The 13,443-nt window shown below is 43.4% G+C and overlaps 1 protein-coding gene across 1 annotated transcript in view; it reads left to right on the top strand.

The window, feature by feature from the left end:
* Positions 1 to 7,188: 7,188 nt before the first annotated feature.
* Positions 7,189 to 13,443, top strand: part of cdh5 (cadherin 5) — a 37,558-nt gene continuing 31,303 nt past the window's right edge. Inside the window, exon 1 of the mRNA XM_069658842.1 lies at positions 7,189 to 7,753. The gene's annotated coding sequence lies outside the window, so the exon portion shown is untranslated. The remainder of the gene's footprint in view (positions 7,754 to 13,443) is intronic.

Genomic DNA, 13,443 nt, shown 5'->3' with positions numbered 1-13,443 from the left:
AAGCATATGGGAAATTAATAGATGCATTAAAACTGTTACATGGTCCTTCCAAAAAAGTAGATCGCCCATTTCTGTAAAGCTCGATATGTTAACGGGGATCTTTCTAATGCAACAGAATGTCGATTTTCACACCCTTCCTCTGTATTCTCTGCCTGCTGCTTGCAGATAACAAAACATCAAATGCTAATTATTGCAACAAAACGTTGCATGGAGGTAGCATGTCATGACGAGGAAACAAACGCTAGTTTCGTGACGTTAGGAAATCATGCAGCAAATTTTTTCCAAATCTCCAAAAACAATGAAAAAAGACATGGAGAGAATATTTTAAATAATGAAGAAAATCACCCCAAATACACAAGTGTAAATCCAGACTGACACCAGGTAATGTCAATTTAAAAAAAAAACACTTCCGTTAGCGGTACCGTCAGCTGACTCTTGGAACAATGGGAACATAGACAAACAGCATTTATAAGTGAGTCTTCCCGGGTCTGAGAAACCTGCGTCAACACGCTAATTTCGGTGGGAAAGGGGTATAAGAGAATCAACACAGCAACTGTTGCCCTTAGCTGTTACACTGAGCGCCCCTACAGGCCTGGAGCACTTCTGTTGTGCAGCGTTTTCCTTTTGCATGTGTTTTCTGGGTTCATTTGTTTTTGACTTTGCATCGTTTCTGTATTTGCTGCACGCTTTTGGGTGACCGTTGGGGTCAGCCCTACACACAGGTCTGTATATGACTGACTGACTGAGTAACTGACTGACTGAGTGAGTGACAGTACTTTCACAGCTCTAGAGAGAGAGAGTTGCGACATTGCAATGACAGATCGTGGAGCATATTGGACCTCCACTGACACGATTCTCTAGCCCCTTCACACTGCCCGTTCAAGGCGGGATTCCTCTGTTACGTTTCGTATTCTATGTAAAATGCACGGCGGTGGTATGATGGGACGAAGTCATTCAAACGGCGTCTGTGTAAACTATAGAGCCGGCTGGGCGAAACAGTGCGACGTGTGTGTATTTGAATCACGCGCTGCAGCGTCGTCATCGGCCTCATAAGGGCAGTCCTTGTAATACATTGCCTACAAAAGCACACATTGACCGGATGCCACATACTAGGTTTTGACATAGTCTTGTTTTATTTTATTTTGCTGCACGTTCCCATCGTCGAATGTGTTTTTTATGGATTATTCATCGTGAGTGATGGATGTTCATGTAAGGTAAAGGCTTTATTGCATTGTTTCACATTAAATAATACACCTGTAAATGATACGTTACTATAACTAAAAACTATGACCATTTACTTTGCGTACTTATTAAAGGGCAGGGAAGCTAAAAATTAGTTTTTAAAGCTGTTTACATGGAGCCTTAAAATCACTTTAAAAGCTCTAACAGAAAACACATGCTCCAAATGAACACCTCAATCCAAATAAATAGGACGTAACCGCTTGAATTTGCAATAACAATAACGCAATCTACTGCTCTGAACAGACGATAGATATCTATCATGAGGAAGCTGATCACAAACATGCCAAGGAGCTTAACTGAGTTGGTTAGTGCTAATGGGGAGTCCTTGAGGAAGACAAATGCATGAGGTATATCTATGGAAATAACTTTAATGGGAAACCACATTTTTATTATCATTACTAGTTAATATAATTTATTCAATTGTAATTTATATTCATAAATGAGGTTGGTTTCAAATTCTGACAGCCAGCCAGCATTGCTTCACCCCTTTCTGACCCACCTTGGTTGCAGTGTTTGCAGTGGAGGTTTGTGCGCTCTGTGTTATTTAGTCTACCCTCTGCTTAAAGCAAAAGCATTGTAGGTGTTAATGATGAAAGCGGCCCCTTCAGGCAGATGTAGCACTGTTAAAAAAGAGCTGTCATGTCAGACACTTGCCTCTCTCTCTCTGTCTGCTTTCTCTCTCCCCCCGTCTCTCCCTCTCAGTCCTCCAGTCCTTGATGTTCGGCTCCCACTGGTATTCTTCCAGTCAAACCACCAGTGGCGGAATATCACCCGTTTCCTTACATGTCATGAGAGGAGCGGGGATGCAATTTTTAGTGCCAAAGTGTTTTTTTTATTTTTTTTTTATAAAGAAAGTAGGCCAAGAGCATGAGGATTTTTGAAAAGACAGAATGACAGAGAGACACAGAGGGGGAGAGGAAATGAAATGTGTAAACAAGAGAGTTTCCATCATATTTGTGACGTTTTGTTATTTGTTTGTGGGACATCCATCACTCTCGTACACATCGCGTCTCTCACTGAAAGGAAACAGACAGCCGACATGAGGACAAACTCTCTCTCTGTTATTTCCTCCCTTGTTCCTTTTCTCTACTTACATACATCACTGTCTCTCCGCCTGATTCAACCTGATTTAAAGGTACCGTTCCACTTAAGTAGTAATACTCACAAGGCAGTAATACAGTTCACACAGACACATAAACCAGAGAATATTAATAATATTAAATACTGTTTGAAATAATATATTTTTTCTAAATCCATCCTCTCTGTCCTTCAGGCTTTTTCTTCCTCTCTGGTGTGAAACTGTCATAAAAGTCACATATCTGTCTGACAATGACAGTGACACACACAGATAGATACAAGAGCATGTGAGAGATTTTCCCTTAAGTTAGATGCTACTTTTTTTGTCAAAAACTAGACAACACTTAGAAAAGTGTAGTTCAGCAGGGAAAGGCAAGAAAAAAAAAAGGGCGGGGGTGGGGTATAAAGTATCTAAAGGAAGATAAAAATAAGGAAATGTATACCAGCTAACAGAGGAGGAACTGAGACGAGTCTCTTATATGTAAAAGCAAAAGTAGCCCTCACCGGGCGTTCATACAAGACATTCACACTTCATTGCTTCAGGTACCACGAGACACCTCAGATGTTATCAGACAATTAAATGGTCCATTATCATCCCGATCATAAGAATGCTTCCGCTGGGACCAAGAGCACTAGTAGGCCAAAAGGTGCATATGTTAATAACGTCACAACAGCAGCGACATTGGGCAATGCTGCCGGACTTTTGGCATCATGTTAACAAAAAATGTGGTTAACAACGTGAAACGATCACAGTTTGACAGGGTTTAGATACTAAAACCAGTTGGTTAGGTTTAGATTAATGTATATTTCCAGATTCTACATAGAAATGTAGAATTACCTTCTTATTAATCTCTATAAACGGACATCTGCAGGAAGTTCAGCTAACAATGTGTTATAGATCTAAAGTTCAACTTGAGATAAACTCCCTTGTCGATGTGTTGTGAAAGCCGTTCAGATTTCCCAACTTCCTCAAATGCATCAGAAATGACTGATCGGACCTCCGTTCAACAAACAAGCATTTTAAAAGTAGTTTTCTTCTCCTCTTGAGGACAGACCTGACAAAGCTTCTTTTTTGCTTTTTACTAATCGGCATCGTGATGTTGAAATTTTGGCAAAGGTAAGACCCGTTAATGAAAGAAAATCGCAAGAAAAACTGTTTATTTTTCTGTAAACGAAGCAGCACGTGGAAAAGGAAGTCTTGACTGGAAGTTGCTTATTGCTGACTGCTGGCTACACGCTCGGCATGTTCTCCATTGTCCCCAGAGGCTATACCGTCGTCAGTCCAAGCCGATGATACAGGAGATTGGGTTTAGATTAAAGATCCCTGGCTTTGGGTTAAAATAAAGGACTTAAAAAAAGAACTGAAGCCACGTGACTTACATCAGTTAAAATAACGGGAACCCCGGGCTCATGGCTGTAAGTCCTGTGTCCGACCCATCCTTTCACCCCAACCATCTTCTAATGTGGATTTTCTCGCTCTTTATACATAACCTGATTTCCTTATATGCTTTGTTCCCATCCTCATTACTGCAGCCACAGTAGCATAGCCTTACCAACAGAGGCAAAGACTTGTGTGTTCAGACCAAAATTGCTAAATATACTAGCGTTGCGTTACTCACCTGAGTTTGGGCGGAGGATCATTTTAAAGTGTGTTCAGATCAAATGCGATACAGAAATTTTGCCCCTCCAGATTTTTCGGCAAAATGAACCCCGTCATGTCTTGGTTCATTACATCCCAGGGAGGAGGTTTTTCTGATGGAAACCAACTACTGGCGTTTTGTTTTAACTGAGGAGAGCCCAGTGAGTCTCAAGGGGAATCTACACAGGCAACATATTTGAAGCATATTCTTGACATGCGTCTGCCGGGACAAAACTGCTCCAATGTTACTCAATGCTGCAATCTCCGCCAGCCATGCATGCTGCCACCCCTATTTATGGCCAGAAATCACAACTACCATTGGCTGACTTCGAGACTCATCTTTGCTGTAGTCGCAGCCGGTGTAGATTGCAAAGTAGATGCTGCCGTGACGCTGTAGATTCAGTTTCAATGACTTACTACAGCGGTATGAAGCCAAAAACAAAACTAATTTTCTTGCAATTCATGGATCGAAACTTTGCTGACAAAGCAGCATCATGATACAGATTAGTAAAAATGTAACCTTTTTTTTTTAAGGTAAAAATGCCACTTTTGTGGTGCTGGTTTAGCTCAGTGTGTAGAGCAAGTGCCCCACGTACAGAGGCTACAGTCCTTGAAGCACCGATCGCAGGTTCGACTCCCGATCTGCCGATCATTTGGTTCATGTCATCCCCACTGTCTCCTCTCCATCTTCTTCTCCACTCTTCAGCAGTCCGACAAATAAAGGCAAACAAAAAAATGCAACCTGTTTTTGCATCCCTGGAGGTCAGTGAAATGTAAACACTCAATGACACAGCGTTAAGCGCATTTGTCGCTCGAGTTTTTTAATTCCAGTGAAAACGTGTGTGTTTCCATTGCATCATTCTTGTGGCCCGTCCAAAATTCACTTCGTTACTTTAAATGTAATTTCATCATGTGAGAATTTTAATTTGCTTTTGTTCTGAAAACACAGTTAGTAAAGGCGCAGCGAGCTGCTCTTTTTTTTTACCGAAGGCTTCAACAAAAAAGGCAGTGTGGTGCGCTTTGCGTTTTACAGCCTGCAAAACACGTTCCCTCTGATTGGGCCCTTAATCAGCTGACTAAGAGAGAGTGTAGGCCCCTACTACGTAATTTCTCAGCTCCTGAGGACAACTGTTTATTGTCCGTTTCCATTCTCCTCCTCACCCTGATATCACGCATTGATTACTGCAACTCCCTACTGGCAGGCGACTGGCCTTCAATCAACCTAAAGCAGCACGTCACTCCACAGTCACCGCTCGCATCTAATTCAAACCCTGTTGCTCGCTTAGAAAACAGCAACAAAAACATCTCCTGCCTACCTGAACGCCTTATCCAGGTCTACACTTCCTCCCGCCCACAACACTCTGCCAATGAAAGGCGCCTGGTACTCCCATCACAACAGGGCCCCCAGCTGCTAACTAGACTCTTCTCCGCTGTAGTCCCCAGGTGGTGGAACGAGCTAATAAACTCCATTCGGTCCGCAGAGTCCCTTTCACCTTTAAGAAGAAGCTAAAGACCCAGCTCTTTATGAACACCTCTGACCTTAATGATATTGATGCTACTGATGATGACGACATCGAGGATGTGATTTATGCTGACTTGGATTTTCATGATGATGATGACTATTCTGATCTTGTTGATGTTGCTGATGATGAATATTATTATTATATTAAAAAAAAAAAACCCTTTACACTGAGTGTCTGCACCAGTGTCAGGTCACACTTGAAGCTGTTTGTTGGCACTTAGTGACTTTGTTCCCTCCCGTCTTGATCGTTGCTTGTGTCGTATTAACTCTCAGATGTACGTCGCTTTGGACAAAAGCTAAATGAAATTGTAACATTGTAACCCTAAAGGTCCCATGTGGGGTTTTCTTTCAAACAAACAAAAAAAATCATTTTATTTCAGTGTCTCTCACCAAAACACAGACTGTATATCCTTGAGGTCAACAAAGGCGTTGAGTTCCTTCCTAATAAAACGTTTCCAGAGCAACTTTTTGAAATTATTAATCCTGATTGGAGACATCCATGTTTACTTCATTGCTTTTGTAGGCACACTATGTTTCTTGCATACTACCACAGCTCACTGTTGATAAGCTGAATAACGTAAGACAAGCAGGGGTTGAAACCAGTGCTTGGTGTGGTCAGAAACTTAAACTGTTTCTTACCCTACAAACCAGGTGTAACAGTTTTTAAAGGCAGCAACAAGCAACTGTTTTGTCCTTCAGTTTGTGGAACTTGTTGAAAAAAGTACATGTGGTGTAACTGATACGAACACAGCTCCTGCTATGAGGGAAGAGGACTCAAAGCAAATGTTGGTTTTCTGTCATGTTGATGTTCGGCAGCTCTATTCCCAGCTGCATTGAAGATATTGCATGTAGAGTGGAACTGAAAATGCAAATAACAGGAGAGTGAGCAAACAGAGAGAGAGAGAGAGAGACAAAGACGGAGAGGGAGGACAAGACTGCTGCTGCTGCCACAGGAGAGGTTTCATGTAAAAACACACAGCCGGCTTTCCTGTCCAATTCGCCAAATTACTGACGACCGGCTCTCCCCCTGAAGAGAAGAGGAGGGGGGTGGGATTGATGAAGTGTGTGTGTGTGTGGCGGGGCGTCCGACTCATCTCATTTACCAGCTTAGACAAGATCTCTCTGTCAGATACGCTCACACACACACACACTCCCTCTGAAATATTTACTAGCCTCATGTGGGGAAATCTCTGAGGATTATCCCCAATAACCTGTTTAACTTAATCCTTATCTCACACACATGAATAATAAATCCCCCCACCCTCACTCTCCATCTCTCTCTCTCTCTCCCTCTTCGAGAAGTAACGCCACTCTCACCTTACTCTTCATCACCCCTCCCTCCCTCCCTCCCTTCTTCTCCCTCACACATTCACTCCATCTGCTTCACGAACATGAGCCGGCTGCTTTCTCTGCCTCTCCGAGCGTCTTTGAGCCGTTTTGACATATGCGCTCCCTCTCTGCCTCTTTCTTCTTCTCTGTCTTCCCACCAATTCCCCGTACCTCTTCACATACCTCTACATCTCTGTCTCTCTTTTTGTTCTCCCCCTCCCACTGCAGGACAGGAAAAGGAGCGGTAGCAGGGAGCACCAGCGAAGAAGACTGACCACAATAACAGGAAGAGGAAGTGGGCAGTGACCTGCGAGTGAGAGAGTGAGGACTGTGGTCAGACAGCTGGGGTTCAACACTTTTGACTTCTGGATGAGAAAACCACATCAGAGGCGGCGGGAGGAAAAACTGGAGAACCTGTTGGACTCCTCTGGATGAACCGTGATCTCCTGAGGAGAGAAACATCACGATAAGGGAACTTTAGAGCTGGAGCGACTGGTGTTTTTACCTGTTTGAGAGATCACTGAGTGATCGCTGGGAGAACTCTGGGATACATCCATCCATACTTCATCATCACAGACTTATCTTATTATCTGCTCTTAAGTCCAGAGAAGGATTTGTACGGAAACCTGGTGAAAAGAAAAATCAAGCCCGGAGAGAGAAATCCCCGCCTGTACAACAACACCTGCTGCTCTCTTTCAACATCAGAAAGAGCCCACAGTGAAACAGAAGCGAGAGCGGGGAAGAGACAGAGTTGAATCAGGAGGCGGTTTTACTCCCTGTTGAGCACACGACCACCTACCAGCCTCTAATTTCTGCCACAACCTGCCACATTAATAAAGAATAACCTCAGTGCGAGCGCGGAGGAGAGTGCTTTTAAGGATTTCTATTCGTGCGAAAACAAAGGCTTGAACACTTCTGCGTGGCTTGGAGTATCGGTCTGCGAGGTAAGTTATCTTTTAATGAAAATACTGAAGTGTGTCGTATGTGTGCGTGTACATCCAGTGCTTCCAGCTCAAGCGAATGGGAGTGTAAGCGTCTGATTAAAAAGCCGTCTACAGCCTGAAAACGTAACCCAGATCCTTTTGAATAAAACGCTCCAGGCTACTTCCCCGGTCACCCCGGGGTGAGGCGCTCATGAATACCGGTCAAACTGTCTGGAGGAATGCTCAGAAATAACTTGATACGGTGGTTATAACCCCTGTAAGGACAGGCTGTCGGGCACCGTCACTTTTCACATATGTTGTGCCGATGATGTCGGACAGCTCGGTGTAGATTTGAATGCTGTAATTGAGTGCTGCTCCTCCAAACACACACACACACACACACACACACTTCCCCAGAGGCTGGACTGTCATTCCTGAGCACAGACGGCTGTGACCATTAAGACGATACCGGATGATCTGTGGACGCAACAGGGGGAAAAAAATATTAAAGGACTTCAGCTGCTCATAAAAATCAGTTTTTTATTTTAAATATGTCAAATTGAAGTCCAGTGTGTGAGGCTCTAAAGTCTGTAGTACCCATGATTTGTTTTCCAATCTCCCCCCTTCCTTTCTTTTCCAAACAGGCCGCACAAAATCACACCTTAAAACTGAGGAAATTATTGTTTGAGAGGTTATTTGGATGATTTCTGGTACCGTAATCTCTGGTGCAGTTGTCCCCGTATACTCCATTACGTCTGTATCCGTTATTTATTTCTTTGCACTGATGAATCTCCTCCGTGGCTCGTGGATCCGGCGCCCACAGTGACAGAGGTGATTTGATTTGGTCGTTACATCGAAAGCTGTCGATGCGACTAAAACCCAGCGGTCTAATTCCTGGAGAGGGAGCTATGAGGGGGAAAATCCTCTGGGTGCCATCTGGAAGACTTCAACCTCCCACACACACACACACACACACACACACAAGATTCCTGATTAGAGCCATTCATTCGTTCATTCAGATATATGTCAGAGTGGTTGACAGGCTGTCCAGATGTGGCGATGTTAGCTCAGCTGAAGTTCCTGATTACAACTGAAAGACCCAGTTAGGGTTTTATTTGCAGCAGTCTGACCTGTATTCTGCACTTTGCAGACTCTCACACACGTGTGTCTGGACAAGATTGAATTCTCTTTTACAACATATAAATCGCGTTTTACATCCCACCCCGAGGGATTGCATCAATAGGGACGTAGAGGCATCAAAATGCATAGATTGAATCTGACATTTCGGGTCGTACATTCAGCCGGATGATACATGTAAATGCATCAGACAAAGAGTGAATTCAATGTAATGTGATCGGTGGATTGGTCCGGCTCCTGCTCGGTTCAACATGGAGGATGTGAGGCGTTCGCATGCTGCAAAAAGGCCTTATAACAAATGAACACAGCCTGCATGTTTTGGTTGAAGATGGAGCGACTTAAACTGAAAACATGAGTTATATGATCGTTCAATATCTTATATAAGAACAGGAAAGTCACTCTTTTGGGTTGCTGTAGTTGGAAATTGTGCCTCGAGCTGAGACGGGGACAGACAGCTGAGCCAAAACCAATGTGGATAACACGCTCGGCACACTTAAATCACTCTCAGATGTCTGTTGGTCATTAGTGTCAGTTCCAAAGCAGGACCCAAATCCTCAATTACCGCTTCGCTTTGATAACATCAGATCGTGTAGAGAAATAGAATAAACTAAAAAAGACCGAGCACCAATCAGAGCCTGAGTACACTTTGTGACATGACCGCGTCAGTGAGGACACAGTGTGTGCGTGTGTGTGTGTGTGTGTGAGTGGTAGCGGGTCCTGGTGTGACTCGCTGGCAGACAGATTGTTAGAAGCTGCTCTGTGATTAAACGTGTTTTAATCTCAACAACAGACACCCGCTACAGTGTTCGGCAGCATGACACCACATGCAGATTTAAGGGCTTTCAAATCAGTTCCTGTGGCAGATGAACAAACTCCAGATTTTAGGGTGGTGAAAGAAGACTGAAGTGAGCTAAACTGTGTCAAAGACTTCATTTGGGGAGAGATTTGTGCTTAACAACGCTTCAAGGCTGCAACTGGGGCTGATTTGCGTTGAACTGAATAGTCAGGATTTTATTGTTCTTGGACTTGGCGAGTAGAAGGCCAAGACTTGTTTAAACGACCCCTGGAAGGCTTCATAAACTGGATCATCAATACACCACTTTGAAACAGGTGTTTCCTCTGGGGAGGAGAAACAAATGTCATAGCAGTCAGCCTTTTCCATCATGCAGCATGTTATCTTTGGTGTGAGTGAAAACATTCATGTAAGCGTGGTGCTAGACAAAAGGTTATGCGTTCATCAAAGTCAAGAGGTTCATCCTCTGGGGAGCACGATCAGTCTTAATAAACACCATGGCAACCATGGCAGCAGTGATTTCCTTGTTGGTGTGTTCAGATGTTCTTCCGGTAATGGATTTTTTCAGACTTTTGATTGGCTACAATTTTCTTCTTCTTTGCATGACCGGGTTATATCGGCGCCTGTTGGTGTGGCATTCTCATGACAGCGTTTCTGTTGTGCTTTTGCATTTTCCTTGGGACAAGGTTTTTTTATAACCGTGCTTGTGTGGACAGGGATTTCTTTTTTTTTTAACGGAGGAGGGAAAAACTCAGTTTTGAAAGATACCCGTGTACGTGTAGACACGGCCTTAGACTCTGGGGACAATGAATAAATGCAGCAAATCATAAACAGTACATGATGGAAACCAGGCCATTTGTTGTTGAGTCTTTTGCTCTGGACCCAAAATTACCCAGTGGGCAGATTTACCATCTGACACACCATCATTCCTTCATTTCAAGTTAAAAGCAGGTGGTTATTATTTTGCTCCCTTCAGTCAGTAGAGTGTTGTATCTGTCTCATCAATGTCATCCTAAGTTGACACTTGGAGCACTTAACGCTTTTCATATCTTTTCAGAGAAATAAATCCATTTAATAGTTGTTTTCTCTGCAAGTCGGCTCACAACATTAACAATCTATTCATGCTTTTCGCTTATTTTCTGGCTTTGGCATAGAATAACTGGCATCCCACACCCTTATTCTTGTCAAAAGAACTCAGACTGACTTGGTTATTTTCAAACTAGGGGGAAAAAAGAGTGTGAGCACAACAAAAGATGTTTTTGAACTGCTTTAAAAGTGGAGATGCTGGTAGAAAATCCACATCTGGAACAATGTGGAACAACTTCTTCCTGTAAACTCGGAGTTAGGCGGAGATTGGGATTAGGAGATGACCGAGCCAGCCGTATTTGATTGTCTTACATTGAAAGAATTAAGAAAGAAGTTAGGTAAATAATACATTGCAAGAAGTTAAACTTCCTGCAAATGATCCAGTGTCCCGAGATGACTGACATGCAGACAATTACAGGTGAACAAAAGACAGATACGTCTCTTGTCACTTCTGAGATTTGAACACAGCCAGACTTGTGCACGAACTTCAGCGGCCCTTCAGCGAGCGTCGGGATTATGAAGTCTTGTTGACTCGTTTCTATGCTTTAGCCTTTGGTTGAGTGAAACTAGGTCAGACCTGTCTGCCAGTCACAAAACATCCCGCAGAATGACAACTGTATCTCTGCTCCTCCATCACACTCTCACACGCTCCCTCGCCCGCGGACAATGTACAGATGTAATTACAGATATTCCTGGATGTTATTTATTCTCCATACCTCTGAACGATGCCTTTGATAAACGCTGCCATAAATAACTTTGTATAATCCTGAAGTGGTGAGCTTTGCATGCATGATGCCTGCAGTTGAGGGGAATAAAAGAGCGATTATCAAAAGATTAACAGCTAGCAGCGTAAATAGAAATGACAGGTGTATACAAGTGTACAAAAGGAACCTAAACAACATTTACGTCTACTTGATCGTACTCATGACTCCTGTCACTTTTCATAAATCAATCTGCACTCTCTCTGATGTAAAAGGAACAGTAAAGGAGGTTTGTTGAACTGTTTGTATAAGTGTTTTTACTCCGTGCATCATCCATTAAGGTGCTAAATCTGCTTTTAAGGTGAGGCAGAGAGAGTGGAAGGAACGAGGGAAAGAGAGAGGTGAGGAAGAAAAAGGTGAGAAAAGGCAAAAGGAGGTATGATACACGAGAGACAGAAGTAGACGGTGTGAACATCCAGATTTTACCTTGAGAGTATCAGCTAAAGAGAAGAGGAGAAATATAAGAGGAAAAACCCGTCGACAGAACGAGACAAAAATAAACAGACCAAAAGTGTGAGACATCAGAGAGACAGACATGCAGTCAGCAGCTGAATACCAGGAAGGGTGTGTCCACTCACTAATCACGGCCCTTCATTAACAGACCCCTGCGTTATTTCCCAGAAGGCATTGTGTTTACACTTCCTGTTGCTGATAAAAGGGGAGGAGTGAGACGCGGCCGGCTGGAGACGGAAATGCAGTTTTGAAAAATGCCCATTTAGGGAAAATTACTAGGATTTGTCATGACTGAACTAACTGAATGTGGAGCTGAGGTCATAGGCTGTGACTGTACATGTGTGAGTAAGAGGTTACATGTATGTAAAGGGGAGGAAGAGTCTATCTGAGTCAAGCTGTGTCTCAAGTAAGTGTGTATTTTTCCAGTAATATATCAGGATAGCTAAAACCATATTTCGCCAAATCTAATAATAATACAATAAAAATTCATCCACCACCTTAACCGCTTATCCTGTTCAGGGTCAAGGGGGGGTTGGAGCCTATCCAAGCTGTCATTGGGCGAGAGGCGGGGTACACCCTGGACTGATCGCCATTCAATCACAGGCCTAAAACATAGAGACAGACAACCTTCATGCACACATTCACACCTATGAGTGATAACCTAACGAGCATGTCTTTGGACTGTGGGAGGAAGCCGGAGCACCTGGAGGAAACCAACGCATGCACCGGGAGAACATGTAAACTCCACACAGAAAGGCCCGCTACGTTTGAACCGAGATCTGAACCAGGAACCCCTGATGAAAATCACGTTTTGTTCTGAGTTTGAAAAATGCTCCCGATCCCTTCACGTGAAACCTCCCAACTTTTGGTTTCCTTCTTTGGTAGTCTCTTCCCACACTCTGCTCACACACAGCCAAAACATGAGCTGTACTTACTTAGAAAATGTGAACTTGGAATACCAACAATCTTAAATTGTTTGAACGGGTCAAAATAAGAGGCTGCACAGCTCCACAGCTAGAAGGTTCCCGGTTCAGACGAAGTGGGCCTTCCTGTGCGGAGTTTGCATGTTCTCACCGTGAAAGTGGGTTCTCTCCCAGCACTCTGACTTCCTCCCACAGTCCAAAGACATGCCTGTTAGGTTAACTGGTGACTCTAAAATTGCCCATAGGTGTGGGTGTGAGCATGAAAGGTTGTTTGTCTCTATGTTTCAGCCCTGTGATTGACTGGTGATCAGTCCAGGGTGTAACCCCACCTCTCGCCCAATGACAGCTGGCTCCAGCCCCCCGTGACCCTGAAAGGAAAAGCGGTATAGATAATGGATGGATGCATGGGTCTAAATGAGTGTCAACCATTATATAATAAAACACATTAATTGAGGATTCAGGGAAGTCGGACTATCATGATTTTTTCAATCATGATAGTCTGGAATTTTCAAGTTACAAATGTACATTGTTTGCATTTGACATGATAATAAAAGAGAA

The sequence above is a fragment of the Semicossyphus pulcher genome, unplaced genomic scaffold (genome assembly GCF_022749685.1).
Source record: "Semicossyphus pulcher isolate SPU_LCO1_2020_fin unplaced genomic scaffold, fSemPul1.0.p SCAF_12, whole genome shotgun sequence".
NCBI classification, from domain to species: Eukaryota; Metazoa; Chordata; class Actinopteri; order Labriformes; family Labridae; genus Semicossyphus; species Semicossyphus pulcher.
This window is presented reverse-complemented; position numbering and strand designations above follow the sequence as displayed.